This window comes from Anser anser, assembly GCF_964211835.1.
Source record: "Anser anser genome assembly, chromosome: 1".
Classification (NCBI taxonomy): Eukaryota; Metazoa; Chordata; class Aves; order Anseriformes; family Anatidae; genus Anser; species Anser anser.
In genome coordinates this window covers 74,396,797-74,407,146 of record NC_139720.1, presented here as the reverse complement: position 1 = coordinate 74,407,146, position 10,350 = coordinate 74,396,797, and the positions used below count along the sequence as shown (strand labels likewise).

General features: G+C 38.5%; 1 long non-coding RNA gene across 1 annotated transcript; it reads left to right on the top strand.

Annotated features, from left to right (window-relative positions):
• Window positions 1-5,407: 5,407 nt before the first annotated feature.
• LOC310892859 lies at window positions 5,408-7,660 on the top strand. The gene is made up of 2 exons (XR_014578525.1): window positions 5,408-5,950; window positions 6,047-7,660. It is a non-coding gene; the product is annotated as an uncharacterized lncRNA (long non-coding RNA).
• Window positions 7,661-10,350: the final 2,690 nt, after the last annotated feature.

The following is a 10,350-nucleotide window of genomic DNA, read 5'->3' as shown; positions in this document are numbered from 1 at the left end:
GATGAATTATTTGCTCAGGTGGTAAAAGAATTTTGGTATGGCAGATGACACAGAGGCATATTTTTCCATTTTATTTTGAACAGGACTGTTCATTTTATTTTGAACAGACTGAAAAATAGCTTGTGGTTCAAAAAAATGACAATAAATTAACTCTTGATCAGAGAGACTGGAAACAGCCCCCAAAATGATTAAATTAAGCTTTTCCTTTCCCAAGAAATGAAAAAAAAAAAAAAAGAAAAAGAAAAAAGAAAGCTGCTTTGGCTCAGACAAAAAGATTATTATAGACAAATTTCCTGTAGTTTCCCTAGAATAACTAAAGAAAGTAAGGGTAAAGAAAGTAATGATAGTAAGGGTTTAGATTAAGTATTTTAAAATTCTTTGCAAATTTGGACTGCAGCACCTATGACCATGCTTGCCAGCACTACTTTCTGAGTTCTGATGAGGCTGAATTCTGCACAGAGGTTCCCAGAACAGGACTGTTACACCTTGGGAGAAGAACTGCTGCTGACCAATTTTCTGAGGTCTCGTAAGCATGTTTCGGTGCTTGTTATCATTATTTTAGCAGATATGGTAAAGCCTCTGTATGAGCAAGTATATGCTATTGTCTTACTGAAATGCTTTAGTAATCCAGGAAGAGTGACACTATGCATCTTAGGCAACCAAAGCTTTTCAGTGGGTAACTATAGAGGTCATGTGCAAATTGTTCTTAACATGAAATAAGGATAATGTTTATATGTAGTAATAAGTTGCATTATGAACATCTCCAGGTGGGCAGGTGGAAATTGCTCAAACAGAGCTAGAACAGCGTTCCACACATTCACTTCAAGAAAACATGAGGTACTAAGGGCAGGAATGCTTTGGAGGACTTTTCTAAGAATGCCGAAAATACTGCTAGCAATATGTCAGGCTGTAAAAGATGACAGAGAAAACATCAAGATGAGAAAAGTACTGAAATGGAAGGTATTTTACCCTGTGTACACACAAGTGTAGACAGAACAAGAGACTTGCCTTTCCTCAATGGGTATTTGGCAAGTTAAAAAAAAAAAAGTAAAAAAAGTTGATTACAACTCTAAGTATTAAGGGTATAATGAGCACAATATTATTAGATTATATTGTTTACAGCTTTATTAGTCCTACTTGTGTCACCATTTATCTCACTTTCTTATCACACAAGGCAATTTTTTTGATTGTTTGTTTGCACTAATATACAGGGCAGCACAAAGTATAAAATCTAATGCCTATTTATATTACTTTATCTACTCCAACATAACTTCAATTCACAGTAGTTATTTCTGTGCCGTATTTCAACACACTGGCTAGCAATTTGCTATCCCACAGATGTTCTGCAAGTTTGGCTTACACTGGAATGAAGCAGTAGCCTTTCTTGAAAAACAACAGAAACTCTCACCTTAATGTAACCCATAACCTGGGAAAAGAAGTGTACAATATTTGGAAAGCCATCATCAAATCCAAATGATGGATTGGATAATGATTGAATGTTGGTTGTTATTGCCCCAGTAAATTGTTTGTCATGTGCAAGAAGGAATTTATCAATTTCAATGAAATCAATCACAGGATGTGGTTTGCGAAGAGAAGGCAGCAACAGGCAACAGGAAGAGGCAACAGCACTACCTGCAAGTTTCTGGTTGTGAGATGAGTTCCAATAGAACTACAAGGACTGGTTTGAGGTAAAGTTTAGAGTAAGACAAGGTCTTCAATAACCAGAGTTTTTCTTCACCTTTTTTCTTAAACTGAATGTTACGGATACTAGATGAGTTGAGATTCAAGCCTCTTAGCTTTTGTAGGTGGCATTGTACAACTGACAGCCATTTGAATTTATGAGGATGCTTTTCTTTAGCTCAGAAAAAAAGTAGAATAGATCTGGGCTCAAAATAAATGCCTCAATGACAAAGCAGATTTCCTAAAAAATGGGACAATAAGTAGCAGTGGTGAAACAGGAGTGTTCTCTTTGTGCCTAAAGATCTTCATCAGTGCTGGTGGTTCCCTTCACACTGATGTGAACGAAGACACGCCATAGCCATACATACCGTACAAAAGTACAAAATTACCACACCAGGCTCACTCTATGGTCTAGGAGCAGCTCTGCAAAATGAAACGTGGAAAGCAGTAGGCAGAGGGGGCAGTTCTTTGAAATATGGTGCATACAAAAATGGAAATATTTACAGAAAAATGAAGATGTTTACAGGAAAATCTTGAAGATCCAGATGTGAAATGAGCTAAAGTTGAAAAAATTGTAATGGCAGAAATACTGCAGAGTGCATCAGAAAAAGTGCCAAGGAAAAAAATTGTTCCGGTTTAAAGCTGTCTGCATTAAGCTATTGAGTATAGATAAGGGTGAACATAATGGTAGATTATGAGTGAGTGGTGGTTGCTTTCTGCTGCTTTTTGTAACAGTAAAACTAAAATTGTGGTACGAAAGAATAATAATAATAATTTTAAAAAATAGCATAGGAGACAGGGGAAGAGGAAAGGTGATTTTCTACTTCCTTCACTAAGAAAAAGTTAACAGCATATCCACAAGGAATATGGGAAGATGGTCCAAAGTATTTTCCCCAGTAGGAAAAGTAGAAGAGTTCAGCTAGTTGCTCAGCTATCCCTATGTTTTTTTAAGATGTGCATATTGTACCTTTAAAAATCATCCTTTACTACATAGAGGATTTACCCTTCATTTTTAGAGATGTTTTCTACAGCTTTGATCTAATTAAAATACTTTTTTCCTTCAGAGGCCAAGTTAAAGAAAGCTTCAGTAAACCAAAAAATAAAGATCCACCTACATTAAATATCATATTTCATGTCTGTATATACAAGTCACAATACCAATAGTAAAGTTTTTAGTAAGTGAACTCCTATATTTCATAGCAGATCACACCTAAATATGAATCTTCCTGTAAGAAATAGTAATTTATAAAGAAGTCATTTTAACCACTGTAATGTTTCCATTTATTATATTTCTCAAACTGCTGCTTTTTTTCTGTTGGCCTTGAGTAGAATATATTTCCTAACTTCGAGAGATAATAAGTTTAAATAAAGGTGTGTATATAATAGATTTGTAACAGAAACTCCACCTTTATGCTTACCCTGTACAACCTCCTGATAAAGACAAAATTGATTACTGAAAGAGTAAGTTTCTAAGCCCATTCATAGCATGCAGGTAATCTTTCCACCTTGGACAAATTGAGGCTAGGAGGGACCTTGGGAGAGAATGACTTCCTCCAGAGCCCTAAACAAATGTGGAGCAGATCCCACCTTTCTGAGATGCAGGGACTTTGACCGAATCTCTTCAGCAAGGCTGGGGTCCACATCCAGTCACAACAGAACCTTTGAGCCATGAGAAATTTTCCTCTCATCGCAGTAAGGGAACCTTTTCTTCCTCATTTCTGTAGCTTAATATAACAAATGCCTCTTGAATTACAGAGAAAAAGTTTATCTACCTCCAGTTACAAACAAGGGATTTGTGTTTTGCAGATCACGTGCTTTTCTTTCAGCCCTAAAGGTAACTGCTGCCAAGCACAGCAGCCTTATGGAAAAAACCTTCACTGCCTATGTAAAACAGTTACTTAAAAGGAACATCCTGCCCTGGTTGGTCTCCGAGCAGCTACAAACAACAGCATTTTCTCTTTCACAAACTGCATGCAATTTGCACAAGCTCTGAAGCACACTTCAATGCTGTGAGACCTCTGGGAGCGAAGAAAAAAACCCACTTTGATGGCAAGGTAACTAGTGCAGACTGCCAAGTTTGAAGGTGGGCACTTGGAAGTGCAACAGAAATCTTCCAGTGTCTCACAACTTTTGCTGTCCTTTGTCAAAAGGTTATTGGGTGCTGCGGGGGTGCTCATCTAGATGTTACTTACCATACAAAATACCACTAAAATTGCAGGGTTTTTGTTCCCCTTGCAAGTTTTGATAATGCAAGCACATTAAATTAATTGTGAACAACTTATCCATGTCTGTTTAATTTTGGTTTAATTTTATCTGAGTTTATTTTAATCTGAACTTCTTTTTCCCTCCTGAAGGAAGAAAGCATGGATCACTACAGTCGTTAAACCCCTAAAATAAGACAGCTGAAACAAAGTGAGCCTTTGAAAGAGCAAAGAGAAGAGCCCTTTGTCACCAACACGAGTAATGCAGCAGACTTGTCAAGCCTTCTTGCATTGCAAATACCTGCTGTTTGGCTTGCCTTCATTACCTGCTGCACATTAGCGAACAGCCCAACACTGAATGTTTGACTTTTTGAATGCTCTGTTTTCCTGAGCACTGATACGATGCAATAAAATGATTGAAAAAATGGAACAAACTACCATGTAGAGAAAGAGCATAGCACATGTGTACCAAGCCCAAAGTGCCAGCTACATACTTTGCCTGCAGCATTTACTTTCTTCACACAGCACCAAGAAACCCAGGTGGGGATGTCACCTTTTTCACATATGGTCTTTGCTGCATAAAAAATTGATAATCCTAGTGCTGGCATTGATGCAGAACTTTTAAGTAAATACGGCAGAGTTGATGTAAATAGTCTTGGCATGCTGAGCCCTACCCCGTTCCTATTGCCAAAATTGTTATGTAGCAAGTAACCAAAGCATGTAGATGTTAAAAGGTAGCTAAAATAGCAAAGCATAAATGTGTTCTTGAGAACTGGAATTAATACATTTTGGTCTTGAATATGTATGCTGGGGAGACATGAAAAACCAACAAGGGGCAGGCTCTTATTCTTGATGCCCTTCTCAATAAATTCTTGCAATGGCATTTAACAGGAGATAACAGCAAGGGTTGCATTCTTCTGCCAGCAAACTTTGTTTTTGCCAGTGGAACAGATTGCAACTGACAGGTGAGAAAAGTGATCCTTGTAACCATTATACATCTGAGTAATTCAATTTTCTGGTGATTCTTAATTTAGTACTTCGGTGGTTACCAGGCCAACATAGCACCTGCTAATTATATACCTGAAATTCCCTTTACATTAAAGAAGTAGGCCTTTCCCTTTGGGTTTGTGAAGGCAGCAGACACAAAGGCAACAAGTGAGTCAGGAAAATGTCAAAATGACATCTGAGTCCGTAAGGATCAGAACATTATACCTGCCGTTAAGTACCACATGCATCCTCCCTGCTCTGAGCAGCACAACCAAAAAAAAAAAAAGGGGGAGGGGAGGGGAAGGGAGGGGAGGGGAGGGGTGGGGAGGGGAGGGGCGGGGCGGAGAGGGGCGGAGAGGCGAGGCGAGGCAAGGCGAGGCGGGGCGGGGAGGGGAGGGGAGGGGAGGGGGAGGGGGAGGGGAGGGGGAGGGGGAGGGGGAAGGGGAGGGGAGGGGGAGGGGGAGGGGAGGGGGAGGGGGAGGGGAAGGGGGAGGGGAGGGGAGGGGAGGGGAGGGGAGGGGAGGGGAGGGGAGGGGAGGGAAGGGAAGGGAAGGGAAGGGAAGGGAAGGGAAGGGAAGGGAAGGGAAGGGAAGGAAAGGAAAGGAAAGGAAAGGAAAGGAAAGGAAAGGAAAGGAAAGGAAAGGAAAGGAAAGGAAAGGAAAGACACAAAATACAGCAGCAGGGGCATAAGGACCACGATCATCAAGCTGTGAAATAAACCAGTGGAATCATTATTTGTGCACTGCACAGTCAAGGTAGGATTGTTGTTCTCTTCAGTTTTTGCCAAGCCCTTTCTCAAGTTCCATTTTTAATGTCTCTGGTGCGAGGTTTTCTTCCGGGAGTGCATTCCAGGGGCTCAAAGATTTTGCTCTTAAAAACAGTCAAGTTGCCAATCCAAACTGGGATCAGGATGGATGTAAACTTTGGATATTGTTTGTTCCTTGGCCTGGTATCTGATGCAAATAAATATTTAAAACAGATACCAGTTTGGTCTCCTGGATATCAACAACTGCACGAAGGATTTAACAGGTGGTTAAGATGAGCAGCGTCTGATCTCATATAAACTCCCTAAAGCTGTTCAGGTAAGTACTTACTAGACATATGTCTCACTGTCTACCGCCCTTTTCTAACTCTCTTCTTATACAGCTACTGCAAAATCTCTGTGTTTATCTTCTCAGCATTCCTGGAGGGTCACTCGGACACCAGCCCATTAGAGCAAAACAGAGATCAACCCCAGGACTGCAAAGTCCGACATCTGAATTAGCGGAGGACATTTTTAGAGGAACTACACGCAATATTGGCTTTTCTCGGTTCTTTAAAAGGTATGCATTTTGAAAGGGTCTGCAGGATTAGGGGAGCTCTAAAGACAATTCAGATTCAAATTAAATAATAGCCTAGCTTTTAATGAAAACGATCATCTATCCCAATCTGGAAAACCCACAAAAGTATAAGCCACCTGCCTTCTTTCTTTCTTTATGTGCCACTTTCTCTGACGTCCACTTTTCCTGTTTCCTTACACGTGATAAAGCAGGCACTGACATATTTGGGATGGAGACTGACAAATGCTTACAAGGTTGGTGAATAGCTCGTTCCTCTGAACCCTCATCAGAGGATTTTTGAATCTTCATCAAATTTGTGCTCAAAGGTTGAACACTTTGTGTTGGCTGGGACTCAGTGCATTACTGTGGAAATGATTTAGAATACTCAGAAGCATTTTAACAGTCTGGTCATTTCTTCTCACTGTGAAATCACAAGTCCATAAGTCGTGTGTCCTACTAATGAAAAGAAATGGGCACTGACTTAAGTCACTTGTACATTTGCCAATTTCAGAATAGCTTATTGCAATTATTTAATACTGATAACAGTACTTCAGAAAGATTACATTTTACCGTTATATTCTCCCATTGCAATAGTTCCTTGAAAAGCTTATTTCAAAACAGAACTGTTAGCAGTATTGCATTTTATTTTATTAGAATGTCTGCACTTATGAAAAATAGGTACTTTAGAATCTAAAAAAAAAATCAGATCATCGTAATATTCCAAAAATACACACCATACATGTAAGTGCTGCCAGCAAAAATTTACTCCTTACAACGGGCATGGTTCTGTTTACTGGCCTATTAAAAATAATAATAAAAGCTGGTATACATAATACAGAAGCAGAAGACATGGAAACAGTCAAACATCTGGAAGTAGATCCTGTGCCTACAGTCAATTTGAGAAACGTGAGGTATAATGCAGCTTTGTTACATCAATGCATTTTCGAAGTAATTATTCTTGAAGCAAATTTGCATCGCTTTTTAATCATGGGTGACAGGCTTCCCATGATAACAAGCTTCAGGCAATTTATGAAAGAAACTCAGCCTTTCTGCTTTAAAACATAACAAAGATAAGGAAGTTTAGGAGCCAGAGAATATTTCCCTCAATGGTGTTATATTGCACAGATAATTAAACCAAACAGATTTCTTTGTTTTCATCCACTGACATTAAAGTTTCACAGACAAACTTTCAGGCAACGATGCTTGATACAAGGATGCCACGTGCACATTTCAAGTAGAAGTGACCTGACTGTCAAAGCCATTGAATATTTATAACATTTGGAGGTGTTCCTGACACAAAAGTTGCAATTGAGAGTTTTAGGATGCAAGAAAGACTTTCCAGTAGAAGGCTCTGTACAGCCCTTATCAGAATGAAGATACTGGTATCTTCAGCTGGAAGAAAGGTCAAGAGCAGTGCAAATAACAGAAAAAAAAAAAAAAGAAAAAAAAAAAAAGAAACAAAACAAAAGAAAACCAAACCAAACCAACCAACCAAACAAAAAACAACAACAACAACCACCAAAGCAGCAAAAATATAAGCATAGCTTTTTGCTGGATGGCTGTTGTTAGGCAGATGGATGTGCATCTGTGCCTTTCCTGTGAGCATAAAAAGAATCCAGGGGAAAACAAAACCAAAACCAAAAACATATTTTACGGAACACAAAAAGCCTTACAACACAATGAGCAAGCCTTGAGAGAAAGTTATCTGTGAAATGTCCTTAATAGTCATAAAGAGGTGCAGGGAAGAGCTTAAAAGAGCAGTCAGCTAAATCACCTGGTCGCTATGGTACGTGCAAAGCTAGACAATAAGTTTCTGTCTCAGGGTAGCAAGTAAAAAGGAGACAAGACCCAGTCTTGTACAAAATCTTGCGCTGAGAAGAACACACATTACCAGATGATATTTTGCAGAACTTATTTACACGACCTAATGAGAAGTATTATGAGAAGTTTGTTGTTTCTTAATGTTTAGGCAAGGTACTCAGATCCCCACTTACAAGCATTGCGTATCTAAATGCAAGAATTTACATAAAAAGTGATTCTACTCACATAGAACGAAGTTATGCATAAGACCTTTTACATAAAAATAATGGAAGCAGATAAATTATTTGATGTTTAAGGTTAAAATTATATGCCTAGAGTACAAAACTACTCATATCATTTCAAAATTAGATATGTGACAATGTTTTGTTAACTGTACTATAGACAAGACTCATCTGTTGGAGAAAAGACAATGTCTTTTTGAATTATCCACTTCACTTCTGAATGACCTTTACAAAACTCACTGACTGTGCTTACCTAATGCTATTTAATAAATGTTATTAATGCATGCAAGAAAAGCTAAGAGACATCACCACAGAACTGTGCGGCTGCAAACTGCTAAGGGAGTATTGCTTTTTCCTTGGCATGGTGACATCATTAGTTCTTCTGCATCAATGGACAGATGTTCAAGGTGTCCTTTTTAAATAAAAATAATTTTAAAATGAAGTATGGGCTATGTTTTTTGGGGTTCTCCAGGATATAAGACTTAACAGAAAACACTACTGAACATTAAACAGCTTAGTGCTGTGCATGAGTGCCGGGACAGTCTCCATTAAATCTGTTCTAGTTCTGATGCATGACCTTTTGCATGACAAAAGTGAGTCTGTTATTTTCTTGGTGCATTGGTTTTGAACAGCATAGCACAGTATACTACTGGTCTTCAACACGTTTGACGTCTGAAGGGTCTTTTCCTTAACAAAACCCATTAAAGTCAGACCACAGTATCACATGATTTTACCTTAAACCAGATATTGCATTCCACCAGAAGCATGCAGCTCCACCACTTCAATAAAATCTAGTACAACTGTTTTACTGCTTTTAGGAGCTCTGAATTCATTGATATAATGACATAACAGATGCCACCTAAAAACAAACAAGAGGATAGAGAAATGATGCAAATCTGGAGAAACAAATAGAAACAACAGTCTGTTCAACAGCAGAATATCGGCACAGTTAAGAAAGTTCACAAAAACAGTATCTGTAAGGCAAGCAACTTAGAGCTTAAGTGTCTATGTACAAGTCAGCAGGGATGGCTTTATCCACATGGAATGTACCTTTCTGATTTCAAGTACTGCTTTGTGAGGAGATACTTAGCAATGGAGAGTTGCCTCTTGTCTTTCTTATCCCAACAGCATTTCCCCTATTTGTCTATTTCCTGCCCCCTTGTTTTTCCCCCTTAAAAAACACATTCAAAACTTTCAAACATATGTGCATTCAAAACATATTATTGCAGAAAGAAATCACTTGATTTTATAAGCAAAACACTGTTTCTATAACAATTTTAAGCAGCCCACAAAGCATTATTATAGAGCTGACCAAAATTACGGGATTATTAATAGAAAACAAGTATGTATTCAATTTGTCCAAAACAGTTTTTCATCCCCAAATTTGTCACAAACCAGTAATGTGGAGGAAAAGGTTAAAAGATAAAAACACTTTCAGGTTCCACAGTGGAGTGAGGTTATCATCAGGATATCTCATGGATCGTATTGTTCAGCATGTTCATACAACTTTTTGAAGAGAGGATGAACACTGTGGTTACAAAAGGTGGTTAATGTTACTGGACTTGTTCAGGATCCTCCGAACCAAAACAGATAACATAGGGTTATGCATAGATATCACAAGAGTAAGTCACCTGGTGAAAAAACAGCAGATTAAATTAATTTAGAAATTAGTGGTGGGAAATACTACATTAGTTATATGCATGATAACTGACTAGGACCAAGGTCTTCGTCATTGTGGATGGTTTTCTCTGAACTTAACCTCAACTCTCAGCAACAGAAAAAGGAGTTGTCAGGGATGAAATAGGAAGCTTCCTTATATCACTGCTTTTATCCACTGTGCTTCCACATCTCAACCACATCTTCTCTATGTGATGACCCCATCTCAGACATCTGGAAATGCTGCAGAAGTGGTGACACATGATCAGAGAAGTGCTGTAAGATCTTTGTAGAAAGAAAGAGCAAATATATTAGAACATCTCAGCCTGGAAAAGAAATTACTAAAAGGACATTAGATAAGAGTATTTGTAAATTATGCATGGTGAGGATAACAATAGTTACCACTCTGTGTTTCTGACAGCGCAGGAACTTCAGGACACCAGGTTAAATCTTCAAATAACAGTT